This window comes from Ursus maritimus, unplaced genomic scaffold (genome assembly GCF_017311325.1).
Source record: "Ursus maritimus isolate PB19 unplaced genomic scaffold, ASM1731132v1 scaffold_18, whole genome shotgun sequence".
Taxonomy (NCBI): domain Eukaryota; kingdom Metazoa; phylum Chordata; class Mammalia; order Carnivora; family Ursidae; genus Ursus; species Ursus maritimus.
The window spans coordinates 53,155,889-53,172,259 of record NW_024424230.1 but is presented as its reverse complement, the minus strand read 5'-3'; the positions used below and the strand labels follow the sequence as shown (position 1 = coordinate 53,172,259).

At 42.6% G+C, this 16,371-nt stretch overlaps 1 protein-coding gene across 3 annotated transcripts in view; it reads left to right on the top strand.

Moving 5' to 3' along the window:
- Nucleotides 1-9,492: 9,492 nt before the first annotated feature.
- The window catches only part of EPB41L3 (erythrocyte membrane protein band 4.1 like 3), a 138,380-nt gene continuing 131,501 nt past the window's right edge, over nt 9,493-16,371 (top strand). For all 3 annotated transcript variants that reach the window (XM_040632699.1, XM_040632700.1, XM_040632698.1), the window contains exon 1: nt 9,493-9,623. The gene's annotated coding sequence lies outside the window, so the exon portion shown is untranslated. The remainder of the gene's footprint in view (nt 9,624-16,371) is intronic.

Genomic DNA, 16,371 nt, shown 5'->3' with positions numbered 1-16,371 from the left:
TCTGTGTGGGTTCAGGGCTGAGGCTGGGGAGTCCTTTAGGATGATTGGGAGATTTTGCCCAAAGCAGTTCCACCAGTGCGTGTGGAGGAGGTATACTGCGTGGAACGATGCACATTCTTTCATCATAGGCCCACCCTTCTCAAGCTCTTCCTTCTGGTGTCTCATCCCAGTATTGGGCACCTAACCCCTCAATTCTGTATTTTCGATTCCTCTAATCACTCTTCTCCCCAGAGTCTCACATTTTATAATCCCTGTTGCTTTCTTCATTCTTTCATCCAACATATGTACAGTGAATGCCTTCCCTCTGCCAGGCACTCTCTAGGTCTCTGGGTCGCCAGTGAATAGGAGCCCAGAACCCCTGCCTTTATGGACATAGCTCCCACAATGAGTGGCAGGAGACAGACAATAAACATGATAAATAAGGAATTGATAGGTATGTTAGGTGATAAGGGGGTAGGAGTGCTGGCGTAGCCTGGTCACAGGTTTAATAAGGTTATTGGAGTAGGCCCCTTGGAGAAGATGACCCATAAACAGATGTGACAGAGATGAGGATGTAAGCGTGAGAGAAGCCTGGCTTGTCTGAGGACCTGCCAGGCCAGAGTGAGAGAGACAGGGAGTATGGTTGGGAGATGAGCCCAAACAGTGGGATCAGAGCCAGATGATGCAGGTCTGGGGAACTTTGAATATATATGATTGACGTGATCTAGCTAGTTCTACTAGGATCATGACACCTGTCTGGAGAACGACTAGAAAGGACTCACGGTGGCAGAAGAGAGAAATGTGATGGGGCTGTTGCAGGAACCAGGAGGGGGCTGGTGATGGCTTATACCCGAGGGCCTGTGGCTGCTGTGAAGAGAAGTGGTCAGGGTCTGGATATATGTTGAAGCCACTAGGCTTTACCCATGAGTCAGAGCATTCCCTTTTGGTCTTTTTCTCAAGCTGTACACGGTAGTAGAACGGTCTTCTTCGTAAGATAGATACATCTCTATATAAGGATTCCACGCATGCTACCACTTTTTAAATGTAATATTTCCTCTTCTGTGGAGGAGATTCCAACTGAACATATGGAATTCTGTAAGAACAACTTAGCATCGTGGTTAAGAGCACAGGTTTCAGACTAAAATTGGTCCTAGATGTGTGACCAGGGACAAGTTAGTTAGCTGCTCAGTGGCCTCAGTTTTATCCTCCCTACAATGCAGATCCTAAGAGTTCCTGCCTTATAAAACTGTGAGGAAAAAGAGAAAATATACATACGAAGCACTTAAAAATGTGTGGCACATACTGTATTAAATAAAAATTAATAATGGTGATAATGATTTTCATTAGCATTTGCCTTAAGTTCTTTTAGTAGCTTCTTAAACTATAAACGACCTGAGTGTTTTTTCTGTATCAGTATTCTCAGAGACCTTTCGTTCTCTAAATGCCCGTGGTAGTGGAAAGTCATTCCGTAACTCAGTACCACTCTGCCCTCAGAGCTGAGGTAATGTTTCCTCACTGCGGTGCACTGTCGGACCGTAAAATTACCATTCTCGAAAGCCAAAAAAACAACTGAATACTGGCGATTTCGTGAAATTTAACCGTGTGCGTGCATGTGTGTGTGTGTGTGTGTGTGTGTGTGTGTGTGTGTGTGTTTGGCTCTCTAGTGAGAGACCTTCCATGTCCAGCTGAGGAGTCCAATCACCCCAGACCATCCTGGCTCTACCAGTCATCGTGTCTCCTTGGACACACTGTTGGACCTGCTTCTGCCTCATTTCCACATTCTGTAAAATAGGGGTGATCACAGAATCTATCTCACAAAGCTCTTGCGATGGTGAAATGAGATAGTCTCATAGAACGAGAGTGTGTAAAACAGCTCCTCGCACAAAGTAAATGATCAATACATTTGACTCTGAGTAGAACTAATGATCCCTGGGCTGGGCACCGTGATGTAGTACCCAATGCCTGAGCACCCCTGGGAAGACTGCTAGCTCCCATTCGTAAAACAGGAAGATTATATTTATTTAGACATGCTTCCCTATAGACCCCTCTAATTTTTTCAAGTATTTTTATCTGTTTCATCGAAAAGCACATTGCTGGAACCTCCCACTATTTGTCACCTAAGATAAACATAAGTGTGTATGTGTATTTTCTCTATCTCACCCAAGAACTTAGACTAAAACCATGAATGATATTTTTTCCTCTGGAGTGTTTGAAGAGTTGTTGAAATCCTAGTCATGATATTTAGTGTGTTATGAGTTCTTTATGCCTGTTGTTAAATATGCCATCACTTTATTGACACATTACAATGACGTGGGCAGCCAGCTACAGTAGAAGGCTTCCCCTAAGGAGTTATGAGGACCAACACATCTGATGGCGGCCACTGCCCAGGAAACCAAACGTGTGTCCAAACGTTCAGCTACCTTTAGACGATGATGGGTACGCACATGTTCAATCCAATGGCTGCTATCAAGTACTTCAGGTAATTTTTTTAAGGCTATAAATAGGTAGTCAATATCAATTAATTGGTTAATTTTTATTAAGAATTTATATTAATCCTACTAACATTTACTTTTATGGCATCTTGCTTTTGAGGAATTATTAAACGTTCAGTTTTGTGATTTGTACTCCTGTTCTTCCACTCTACCTACACATAAAAACCACTTGGAAAAGGTTACAAAATTCTGATACCTGGGCCTCACTTTCTAAAGGTTGTGATCTAATTGGGTTGGGGTAGATCTCAAGCATCAGTATTTTAAAATTTTATTTTAATATGCCAATGTACACAGAGTAAAGAGAATTATAATAATAAGCCATATATATCACCCAGGCATGATACTGACCTTCAGTTGCTGTTTTTTTAAGTGTTCCTTTAAGTGATTCTTCTGTACAGCCATGGTTGAGAATCATCATGTTAAGCTAATAAAACAAAAAATGGAAGGAATATTTCAATGGATATTGATAACAAGAAAAGCTGAAACTTGCCCAAGGCCACATAACGATTTTAAGGTATCATCTAGTACTCTGTTCGTTGAGCTCTAGTGGTGTTCATGAACGTATATGTAATACGGCAGGTGTATGCCTGCTTGATTTTGTTGAACAGTGGAATAATTTGGGAATGGGCATTGGAACACCTGGAAAAAAATTAGGAAAAGGCTTTAAAATATAATGGTTTCCTACTTAGAATCTTTATACCTTGACTCAACATCATTCTCAGCCACCGAAGGCCACTCAGTAAAACCTGGCTCAGAGATAAGAAAGGTCTGATGAGCAAGGGTGGGACAAGTAGATTAGACTGATGGATCAGAGATGCGGGAGGGGAACAGGTGCTGGATACTGTCGTCGTATTTACAGAGAAAAAGCACTAAACCAATGACAAATCAATCTCAACCTATAACGAAGTTTTGTAGGCTATTCCATAACATGTAAATATACATCTATCAGTGTATCCTAATGAAGTAAACACTTGAGTTTCTACCTCAACAGTGAAGAACTGTAGACAATTCCTGGTTCCTGAGTGGCAAACACATGGAAAGCAATTTGATCTCAGAGTTGGACACAACTTTAAATATGACGTTGCCTAAGTGCCCACCTGATAGAGGACTGTCTTCTGGGGCCATACTGACATATGGTATCTCCTTGAACATTCTAGGTAGATAGCCTAGAGTCCATAAGACAACCTGGTCCATGTTACAATAGCGGTCCTTTTATTGAGCTGAAATCTCGTTCTTTAACAGCCTTTTAACCAAAGAAACTATTTCTGATGCCCCCATGTTGTCTTGCTACTTAAATACATGTAGACGTAATGCTAGAATAAAATTTTTCATGCTTATAGATCTCATCAACTATAAAATTAAAAGAACCTTACAAATCCATATGAAAAATATAAGACCCTTACAATAAAATTATCATTAGTTTAGTGGGATTGATGATACTGTTTTTCTGAACAAAATTCCTCATGTTATAGCTAAGGGTAGAAAGATACAGCCTCTGGTCAATTTCTTTAATTTTGTTCATTAGGTTTCACTAATCAGTGCAGGGGGTGTCTGTTTGCATATGTAAGTTATACCAAAGGTATTAATAATTTAAAGTCTCTATTTGCAGGATTTGAGATTGTCAAATCTCATACTTAACCAAAACTGCCAGCAATTAGTTCTCCATTTCCTGTTTTAATGAGACATCCCTTGGCAACTTTGTAAAGATGTTTTGTGCACTTGGAAATTCAGGTCAGAGTTGTAGTTTTACTGCAATCTTCAGTAAATGGGCATCTAATCCAATTATTGCTGGAACTGGGTACAGAACAATCTTTCATTGTTATTTATTACTATACTTCCTGCTAATGAACTGCTGTTGCAAATTGATGCATACGACAGGACCCAAGCAATAACTCTTCTTGCAAAATGTGTGCTGACTTGCAGCGTAGACTCCCTTTAGTTCTGCTACCTATATGGCTGACTGAGGCTAACCTCCTACTGCTTGTCTCTGTTCTGACTTCTACGAAACATCTGTCTGAGGACACTAACTTTGTCACCTGTGGGATTATTGTTGGACACTGGTCTCCTAGATCCTGGGGACCTGTTAAAAGTGCCTGCTCTCTGGACCCCAGAGGTTCTGATTTGCTTAGTCTAGGGCTGGACCCAAGAATGGGTTATATTAACAAGCACTCTGCATGACTCTGATGTAAATGGTGTGAATACTTCTATCACTTTCCAAGGTTATGGTTGACATGGAAATATAAAATCTAAGCTCTTACAAACAATCTGGATTGAGAAGCTCTGGCATCCTTCTCAGATTTGTATCATCTGCAAAGAAGCCCACCTTGAATGTTCCAAGGTCCTGATAAACATCTTGAATAGGAAAAGAGTCAATAGAGGAAGCTTTTAAAAAATGGCTTTGATTTATTAAATGCCAGAATTATTTCAAGGGACACAGATATTCTAGATGGTATTTTCATTTATTCCCAGAACATTCTGGAAGCTGTGGACTAGAGTGGAATCACATTTGCAGATTGTACTCACGCTGTTAAAGTGAGCAAGTATGGTGAGGTAATTGGAAAGAGAAAAAAAAGTGCTGGAAAGCAAGAATCAAATTAAGATGCAAAGCTTTTTTTTTTTTTTTTTTTGGTGTAGTTACAGCTGTGCATTTCTTAGTTTATAAGTTAACTATGGCATGTTTGCCTGAAGAGAGAGTTAACAAGTTAATAAACCAGACAACTGAATGTGTCTTATTTACCCATTTTTTTCTTCTTCAGCTAATTCTTTTGTTTTTCTTCTTCAGCTTTTTCTTGTTGATTGCTGTTAAAATATAATAGCTGGTTAGGATTATTTACAACTTTATAGGAGACTGAGAGGCTTGCTGGCATTTATTTTATGTCTTTTGGGGGAAAATGATTGAAATGTTAAGTGTCTTAGTATAACCCAATACTGATCATGTTTGGGATATCACTGTGGTCTCAGAGTTTGGGAGTTGAATTTAGTAATTTTCCATTCTTTGTATTTTGCCATTATATATAAACTGGCCAAATATAAAATAGTCTTAATGGATTTTTATTTTTACTCAAGGGGAGAAGAGAATGAGCATTTAAACTTTATAAAGAACTGAGGATTAGAATAACCTTAATTTTTTTGTTGTTAAAATTATTCTATTTAAAAGTGCTGAGATTTCTAAAATTTACTTGAAATGGGAAAAGTTTTTTAAAAAACCTAATAAGTGTATATTTTAATACAGTGAAATTTATACAGTATTTATTGGCCCCACATTTACAACCAGTATTTTTACAAGAGTATAACCTGAAGAGAGAAAGGAGGCAAATAGGAAATTCTGATGAATAGGAATGATTTTTTTTTTTAAATGATGTGTAGGCATGTCTAAACTGGCTCCCTCTCATGTGTACATATTTTTGTATATTTTATGCTGCATTTATAATTATGGGTGGTTTTTTACTCGTTTTGCATCTGTGCTCTGCATGGATACAGACCCCTAAAATGATGTATACAAACCCTGAATGAAGAGAGCATCTGGAAGCCTTAATGAGCTATAAACTTGACAGTATTCTCAAACCCTAGAAACTCTTAAACATATTTTTATTTCATAAGAATAAGCTTGCAGCTTTTGAATTAGGCATTCATCCCCATATTTCTCTTATTTATGGTCCCCGGCGATGCTGTGGCTAGAGACTTTGTGTCCTGATTTTCAAGGACTTGATATGCAACAGAGGTGCCTGCCATGATCGTGAGCATGCAAGACGCCTCAACTAGTTACTGCAAGTGTTGTTAACATCTACTAAGGCATCTTAGGCTGAGAAACAGTCAATTTAAAGTCCTGGGGAATATGGACAGTTTTAAAAAGATCACAGTGCTTCATATGACAGTAGTCTGAGGTTGTCGAAGAGGGCAAATGAGTGCTGCAGGCCTATTGGAGGGGCCACCTCTGTAGGGTTTGGTTAGGCTTCCATGGTCTTCTAATCCTCATGCTGAAGGGCTAAGTTCCAATGTATTCACTGGCCAGATTCTCCACCATTTCTTTCTGGAGTCTTGTCGATGGGGCTGACCATATGACTGTGATACAATCTGCAAATTTGGCCTTTGCCTTGGCTCTCAGGTTGGAGTTACGTTACTCTACAGTTAGCAGGGTACCAGCGTCAATGAGTCAGTATGCTGTTGGCACTTGGGGTTGGGTGACATCCTGTCTCTATGGTTTGGGATAAAGTTCCACACACGTGTTACCTTGCCAGAAGTTAGCTATGCCCCCTTTCTCTGTACCATGGCTAGAATTCTAGATGGCTTGTTGGCCTTCAGTAATCTATTTTGTATACAACAGAATCATTTCAGAAAGCCCATAAATAAGAATACTGTTGTAGGGTAAGCCTTAGTACGGTGGTTGAAACCAGAGTGGGCATCCTGAGACCTAGCCTGGAGTCATGGAATCCTTCCCCATGTTTCATGGATTATTTCTGTATTTGCCATGTAGATACAATAAACTAGAAATTTGATGAACTGGGTTCTCAGAACAAATCTGCAGTAGCTCTGTGACTGTGTGTGAAAAGCATTCCCTCGACCCAAGGACTATTTTTCTGTAACTTAATGAAAAAGCACCAGAAGGGCTTTCATACTGGTAAGAATAAAGAATTCTCCGCTATAGGACGCTTCATTTTGGTAGTGAGAGGAATGCAGGGAGAAATTAGTCTTTATGAAAGAAAGCAAATCCAGCTGTAACAGGATCATCACCTTGCCTTCTACTTAATTTTGTTACTTTCCTTCTCTTTTCCATGTAGAAAAGCTCATAATTTAATTTCCTGATAAGAGTTAAAAAGGTTTTCATTATTGCTTTTACTCAGCAGGTATTGAGATGTGATAATGTCTTTTTATTTTATAGACCCTGGGTATTTTTGAAGCATAAGGAATTTTGGAAATAATCTCTTATTTTATACACGAGGAAACTCAACTCTCAAATATAGTGACAACCTAGTTCATTAGTCAACATCCATTCATTTAGCAAAAATGTTCAGTGTTTGGCTTGCAGTGTTCTCAGTGAGGCACTGTGGGGAGACAGAGATGACTCTGAGGGGCTCCTGCATGATATTAATAAGGTAGAAGGAAAAGGATTTATTACAGAGGTGCAAGCAAGTTACTGGTAGAGCTCTGTGCTGCTCACAAGTTTTTGTTTGGCATTTCTTTTTCTCCATATCTGTGCCAGGAAAATCAAAAAAAGAGCTGAGAGCCTTGGTCAAGCCCAAAGATTTTCATAGTAATTATTTCCCAGATTTACTATTAAACTATGAAGCAGTATGGTTTTTACTCCAAATTTTGAATTCATGGAATATTCAGATAATTAGCTAGCTACTTCTAACTTGTAAAAAAAATAATATTTAGTATGCTAACATTTTCCCCCAAGAAAACAGACATCTGTACATTTTTGCTGATTTTCTCCATCACCAGAAAGATTAAGATTTGTGAATCAGGGAGAAAACAGTTTGCTTTCAATTAAAAAAATAGCAAAAATATGGCAATAAAATGAATGAAAATATGAAGCCATCTGTGTCTGAAATGATAATGCCAACTTAGTGTTTGTTGTAAACAATACAATTTGTTCAAGTCCACTTTTAAAGGAGAGCATTTAAGTGTGCACACAAACAAGGAAAAAAACCCTTTCTTCATTCACAGATCTTATATGCCATAAGCACAGCCGTATATGTACAAATGTGACTTGGGTATATATGTCTATAATATTTTCCTGTGGCCTGATAGAAACTTAATACAGGTAATCCCCAAATATATCTTCCAGTATTTGAACTATCACCGTTATCTGTCACATGACAGCTCAGGTCCTTGTTACCTGTAGTACTGGAACAATGCCACAATCACTTCCTATCAACTCCTGGTATTTGCCCATCCATTCTCCGCATTACCAGATTATTTTTCCTTTAACAAAACTTCACATTTTCTTGCTTAAAATTTCCCAAAGCTGCACATCTTCTACTGAATACAGGTTCATAAACTCCATAGCAACACAGTAACCATGATTTTCCAATCTTCTCTCCTACGCAACCACAAAAACGCCCCTCCCCTTTTCTGTTGCCTTTGCCCTGTCCTAAAACCCCAAGCCAAGTCTCCCTACCTCCAGAAGCTTCACTGACAGACCGAGCCTCCTAATCTCTGCCACCAGCTTGTATTCTGCACCACATCTTTGGCACCTCATAGTAAATGCAATGTTTTTGTGAATCCGTCCTGCCACGTTAAGTGAGTAGGTGAGCGCCTGAAGGGGTGACCAGGAATATTTAAGGAGGGCCTTAAACATGTTAATATGAGTTGGTTACTTGATTAGAGCTTATTGTGAGATGACCTGGAATAATCTCTTTCACCTGTAAATCAGAGCGTGAGCTCCCCCTCCTCCATTTCAGCTGAAAGCCTGATCAATAATGACTTACTTCCCTGATAGACTGGGACGCTTGGGAGACCACCTGTAACTTTGGATCTTGATGGTGGGGAGGAAGGAGGAAGTGGGAAGGAGGGGCCTGCCGAAAAGACAGGGAACCTCTTCCTTCAACCTTTAATTCACGTGTTCCCTATTAGCGTATTTCTTGAACACCCACCCTGTGCAAGACGCCGACAATTTGATTTTTCTTCTTTCAAAAAGGAAAAAAAAAAAAAACAAAACAAAACCAAAACCCACCACTGCAGTCCCTGAGCCAGCAAATTACTCACCTGATGGCCAGGAACAACCCCGCCCCCCTTCTTACAGGCATGAGGAGGGGGACCGAAAGCCTGGGCTGTAACCTAAAGTGGAAATCCAAAGGCTAATGCTATTGGCAACTGTCACAAGGCGTTGTCGCCGAGCCAGACCCTGCGCCAGGATGGAGAAGCCTGTTACAACCTAACTGTCCTGAAGTGCTGCGGTGGCCCCCTCCCCCGCAGCTGGGAGGCGAAAGCAGGACGGGGTTGGCTTTCTCTGCGCCGGCTCTGGGCGTGTGCCCCCGCCGCAGCTCCGCGGAGCCTCCGAGCCGCCTGCAAAGGGGGGCGGGGAGCGGCGGCGAGCAGCCCGCGTCTGCGGCTTCCTCCCCACGCCCGAGCCTCCTGCGCACAGCCGGGAGGACGCAAGCCCGAGCTTCGTCCCCACGCCGCGGCGCGCGGGCTGCCTGCCCAGCCGAGGTAACTTTTCTGGCAGCCGGAGCGGGGGGATCCGAGGGGGGTCTCCGGTTTTCGAGACGCGGAGGACTAGCGGGAGGCCGGGGGCGAGGCGCGCGCGGTGCGCGGCTGACGCGTGGCCCCGGCGCCGCACGGCCGCCCGAACCGCGGGAGCCCAGCGCCCGGCTCGGCCCCGGAACCCGCCCGCCCTCCGGCCGGGACCCCCGCGGGGCCGGGCCGAGCCGGTGCGCTGCGCCCCCCGCCGGGGACGTGCCCGCTCCGCCCGCCCGCCGCGCTGCAGCATCGGCTGGGCCGGCGCGCGGAGCCTGAGCATCGGCCTCCGGCCTGGGGGCCTCCCCCGGAGCCCTGGCCGGGAGGGGCGGCTCGGTCCCCGCGTCCCTTCCGTGCCAGTTTGCCCAAATCCCCCGTTTTGGGGCGCCATGTTTTAAGTTAGCTCCGGGTTGGGGGCGAGGGCGAGGCGGGCTGCGCAGGGAGGGGCGGGGGACCGGGGGCGACACTGCGGCGCCGCCCGGGGGCGGGTGGCCGGCGGGCGGGAGGGGCCCTGCGCCCAGCGCGCCGCGGCTGCGGGGTCGTCCCGGGTGCCTGGCGCGGGCGGGCGCGGCGCCGGGCCGGTAAGGTGCGCTCGGCACAAAGCATCCCCGCTCGGGAGCGGGCCGGCAGCTTTTATGTAACTTGTCTCCTTCCCCGAACTGGGGCGGCGTCCCTCGGACGGCGGCGGGGGCTGCAGCCCGGCCGCTGAGGGAGGAGGAGGGAGCGTCCTAGAGAGGTTGCTCCTGGCCCCGCACCTGCGGTGTCCCTCGCCCCAGCCTGCGCTCCCTTGGCCCCCGCACAGGAGCCGGAGCGCGGGGAGGCCGAGGGGCGGGGAGCGGCACTGCTCACCTGGCCCCCGCGGGGCTGCGAGCTGCCTCGGGAGGTGTCTGCGAGGGCGGCTTTGCGGCGCGTGGGGGTGGGGAGGCCGGGGCATCGGACCGCGGGAGTCGTGGTCTCGGCCAATTCCAGGCGGGTGTTTCCCGGCCCCTGCCGCGGGGGCTCGCTTTCTCGACTTTCGCCTCTCATCTCGCCCTACTTCATCCCCTCCGCCTTTCCCCTCTCCCCTCCCACCCCCGCCAAGTTCATGGCTTCTGCAATGCGGTGGGTGCGGTTACCTAGTAAATTGTAACTGGTCCCTTGCAGTGGGAGCAGGCTTTCCTTTTGGGGTTTTATATTTACGGATCCAAAGTTTTCTAGGGTTTTCTCCTCCAGTTGCAGCCCAGGGTTAAAGTTGGAAAGAGATTGTTGGAGAACAAACAGAATGATAAAGAAAACATGTGGTATTAATTACGTGTGGAGGCTGGGCTGGGAAATCCTGAGAGGGCCACGCAGTCCTGCTAATGTAGTGCTTCCATTACGTGTTTAAGTTGGTGTTTCAGTATTTTTACATTAGTCTTGCAGTCCTGCAGAATTGCTTTTGCAGATATCCTGCCTGACCTTTTTGGGGGCCCATTTTAGGCTCTCAGAGGCGGCCAGGTGTCCTGGAGTTTCCCTTGGTAGCATGAATGTCCCTAGTAGAAGAGTCATCACACTAAGTGGTGAAAACATTCTTTGGGGGCCGGGCGGGGGGGGGGTGTTACCCTGATATTTAAAGCTTCAAGGAATCCAAAATTATAAAATTCCACTTCTGTCTGGGAGCCCTGGACTCAGCACCGGTGGATTACTGCAAATTAAGCAAAAAAGCCCCATTAAGAAGGGGGAGCACATGAAGCTTGAGTAAACTCTGGGGAATGGGAAGTGATTTATATCTTGGCTCTGACAGGGTTTTTTAAAAATGCATCTTAATTTTGGTTTCAAACTTTTAAAACTTCAGTTGGAGTAACAAAGTTGTGAGGGGAAATAAATTCTGAATTGAGAAGCAGTAACTTTAATTTGTTAATTTCACAAGGCACTGATGAAAAGAAAATCTCTGAATACTGTCTTATTTGCATTATAATTTTCTGGTGGTTTAGAAAAGCAAAAATATCCAATGCGCAACGTACTGCATAAAGTTCAGCTAGCTAATCCACTGCAGGCAAATGCTTTTTTTTTTTTTTTTGCAAAAAGAAAATGTTTTGTGAATGATTTATCAGTAATAAAAAGAGTAGCCACATTATTTAATTTGTAAACCCCTTTTAGGCCAAGGTTCCAGAAAATACAGGTCAAAGGTCAGTGTCTCTGCGAAGTATTTACGTTTAATTTTTAAGTTCTTTCTTCTGCATGAATGTGATTTAGGTTAAAGGCAGTTTTTGCCAGTTCTTGTACAGGGTTTGGACTTCCGCCAACTTTGAATTGCATTGAAATAGGAGACCAGGGATTTTTTTTTTTTTTTTACTTGGTTAGAAACTATTTTATGTATGCATTGGTTTTTTAGAACTGTTTGGTCAAATGCATTAAGGGGCTGCCCAGATAGAAGACAAGCAACCCTTCATGTACTGAGAGATGTGATATTGTCATCAGTTTGTGAATCTTTTCTGGATTTACTCTATGTTGGATTAAATATGGCAGGAGCTTTTTGTCCAGGGTATGGTCTTACGTGTTGTAATATACATACTCATCTTTTAAGTTAGTGCTTTTAAAAAAGTCTTAAAATTCACAAATTAGAATTCGTGTCCTCTTCGGTAAAGTAGAACTTCAGCAGTAAGCTGAAAAATACACGGTTGAGAGAGAGAGAATTTGTGAGAATTTGACTATAATGAAGAGAGAGGTTACTTATTACCTTGACTGCCCTGGACATCTTTGGTTCCCATAGTGTCTTCCAAGTATCCAGCCACAGTCCTGCCCTGAATGTCAGCTTTATTATGGGATATAGACTTCCTATTGAAAACCGTGAATCAAATTCATCTTTAGCACCACTTCATTTAGAGAGATCTTTAGTGGTGCAATTGCCGCATCTATTTCTTTCAAAAGGCTTGCTAGCTGCTAATTTGTTGGGCATTTGTCAGACACTCTTGGAGGGTTCTGCTGTCATTCGATTTGCCTTGGCAGCAAAGAATTGTGTGCTCAGAAGCAAGGACTGGAGCAGTGAAGTCATTGCCCTGCCTGGTGTTGTGACATCACTATGGCTCAAAGGAAACAAGGGTGGGGCAGGCAAAACCAGACGGTCTGAAGCATCTTGCTGGCTTTAACTTTGCCTGATAAATGAACGAGACTCTCCTTTCTCAAGTTGAGCTGCACCATAAGGTACTGTTTGGAGGATGGGAAGGTAGATGTGAATTCAAGGCTGTGTAGGCAAATGTGTTACATAGATCAAGGAAGAAGAGGTTTTTGTTTTTTTTTTATGAGATAGTAGACATCATCGAATATCCCTTTTAATGGGGAAAACACTATATGTAATCTTTAAAAATGGCCATTTAAAAAATTATCCAGAGCCATTTAAAAAATTATCCAGCAAGAATGAGTCTATATTTTTGTTTATGCACAGAGACTATATATCTATGTATATATTTTACTATTCTTTGTACTAAAACAGCATTCTTGCTAAATTCTTGGTCTAGTTAATCAGTATTGTCTTTTAGAAGTATGTGTTGTCTATAAAGATAGTGTATTTTCTGGGTAGGCAGTGTTCTTTCTGATTTATTTTTGAGTGATGTGATTGCAATTGGCAATGATGGAAAAAGCTAGAGATCTCACAAGTTTTCAAGATATCTGCAGTGATTTCAGATAATTGATTTCCATTTAAATTGTTTCACAGATTAATTTATAATTTAACATTTTAATCCTAACTTAGATTTCTAGTGCAGAGATGATCACAGACATGTTTCACCAAAATTAGTATGGAATAAATTATAAAAGGAAGTCTGAAATTCTGAAACTGTAAAGTACATTTCACGTTTTGATTTCTGCATGTAATGTGACATGAGCATGAAGAAGTGAAGACTCATAGAATAGCTGCAGATCTTCATTGTCTTTTCCATACCTCCTTGGTCAAGATGACTGTCATTTTTTTCATGTGAGTGTATTATGTATGTAGAGGCTCTGGGCAGTTCTTAACTGTATGGCTATTCTGGAACAATTTCCAAAGCAAGGGGGACAAAAGGGGAAGAATGACACAAGTAAAGAAGTTGAAATTAGATACCAGAATTGCAGATCACTTGGTGGAAATGTCTTCAGTATTGCATTTTTAGACCTTGCGGTGATTGGTTAAATTGCATACTCTAGAATTGTAAGCTTCTATTAGCACCAAACCTCTAATTCTTTTGTAATTTGCAGTACAGCGAAAAAGCTGACAACTTAATTTTTAGATTGCTGACATTTTGGTACATTGTTCTTATAGCCCTTCCTTACAGACTTAGAAATAAAAAAGCAGAAAGGTCTGTACTGGACATAGGAGACAAATGCAATATTTAACCTGCTTCGTGTGTTTGTTTTTCTCTCCACTTTTACTGAGTGTGTGAGTGCGTGATGTGAGTAGGAACTTATTTTTCTTGGAGTTTCATCCCCAAACCAAGTACAGGTCTAAACACTTACAGCATTGAGTAAATATTTATGGACTTGAATGAAAAATGAGCCCATTTGTGACTTATGCTTCGCTACAAAAAAATATTTGAAAAGGCTTCAAAGGCACTGCTGCTTTATTTAAAAATGAGAATTACTGGCCCCCGTCTGCAGTCATTATTTTTAATGGCATGTTCCTCTTCATAACAAGCTTACTATTCTGCCCATAGCTTGAATGAGGTAGGTTCTGGAGGTTTTGCCATATCAGAGAAGAAAATACTGCAGGTACTTAGAGAAACAAGAATGGCTTCTTTAAGAGATGTGCAGGCGGCCTGCTTCCTTTCCTGCCAGCTCTAACTGGTGTCACGGAAGACATCAGTAGAGAGGGAATTCTCAGAAGATGAGGAGAGGGACCGGACTGGTGTGTGACAAAAGCTGAAAATGGATTAGGGCTGGGTGATGATATTGATCCTGACGTCAGCCCATAAAGACAAAAACTATTTTCTGTTGTAGGTCTCTCCTCTTTGGTCATTTTTGTACATAGTGTCATTTTTGTACATAGTGTCTGCATTCTCAAACAGTGAGTTTCTCTGTGTCTTTTGCAAGCCCCGAATGTCATCATTTCTACAACAAACTTACATTTTCATGTTTTAACATGTCTGAATTTGGGATATGACTTACAGTTGCTCTCAGCCGTGTGGCAGAGAGAAAGCAGGCAACTGATTTCACTGGTTGGAGCAGTGAAGATTGATGTTAGCTGATTGGAAGAAAACCTTGGAGTAGTAATGGGCACTGGTAAGAAATGGCGCCTCACCAATAAAGATGCTCAGGGGATGGCATTGTGGGAAAGCAGGGACAGCGATAACTGCGTCGGCCTGCGATTCAAAGGAGTCAGAGTCCAACCGAGTAAGGAATTTTTAGGAATACCTTGGCCAAACTATTTTGTTTCTGTGTATTTATTTATGCATAGAATACCTAAATAAACCTAAGAGTTCTTTAAATAACTAGAAAAGAAATATTCTGATACATGAGTCATAACTTGATTGGCAGAGTGCTGTGTCTCTTACGATGATTGGTGTCATGGATTTTATGGAATACTGTTTGTCACTTGGGTGTGCTAATTTTTTTTTTTTTTAACAAAAAATGCTTTATAATGTTCAGTGCTGATTTATATGGCCCATTCTGTGTATTAGTAATTATTTTTTTAAGATTTTAAAAAATTTATTTAGGGAGAGAGAGAGTGCACACACGCGGGGAGAGGGGCAGAGAAGGGGGGGAGAGAGAGAATCTCAGCAGACCCCCCTGGGTGAGGGGCTCCATCTCACAACCCCGAGATCGTGACCTGAGCTGAAACCAAGAGTCAGACACTTAATCAAATGCACTACCCAGGTGCCCCAATAATTATGTTTCTTATGTGCATTACTTTATAGGACACATCTATTGAATGGTCTTCATATTCTATTTTGGTCCTTGGAAGATGGTTGGACTTTGATTGAGATTAGTCCTGGTAGGACACTCCAGAGGTCAACAGGCCTAAATTTAGCTGGAATGTAGCCTTTACACAAGGGAGCAGTAGGAGACAAGTCGAAGGAGGAAGTGTGGGGCCTGCTTGCGGAAGGTTTCTGGATAAGAGACGAAAGGATATTTCAGACTTTACTAGACAGTGGGGAGCTAGTGAAGGTAACTGAGTAGGGAAGAAGAGTGTTTATCTGGTAATGAAGGTAGGGTGTATTGGATTTTAGGAGTCTGGAGGTAGATGAGCTTTTGTTAATGGCCTAATCCAGAATTTTTCAGAAATTGATTGTAATGATTTCTCTCCGTGATTGCTATTTGGCAACTCCATATATTTTTTTGTGGTCACATTCAGTTGGAGGTTGGTGGTTGTTTTTAAGCTGTTTAGAGTGGAAGGTTAGATATATGGAAGATGGAAAGATTTTCATGCTGCTTATCTGTCCTTCCAATTAAAACATCTTTGTTATTTTAGATATTAAAAAATATGCGTGCTTACTTAAAAATACGTTGTAGGGGCACCTGGGTGGCTGAGTCGGTTAAGTGTCCAACTCTTGATTTCAGCTCAGGTTGTGATCTCAGGGTCCTGAGATTGAACCCGGCGTTGGGCTCCCCACTGGGCATGGAACCTGCTTGAGATTCTCTCTTTCCCTCTCCTTCTGCCCCTCCCACCCCTCTAAAAAAGTAAAAATAAAATGAAGTAAAATATATTCTAAAATACTGAAAAACAAAAAGGAGAAATCCCCTCCTCTAGAGACAGCTACTGTTAACATTTTTGGCAAACATCCTTCCAAAG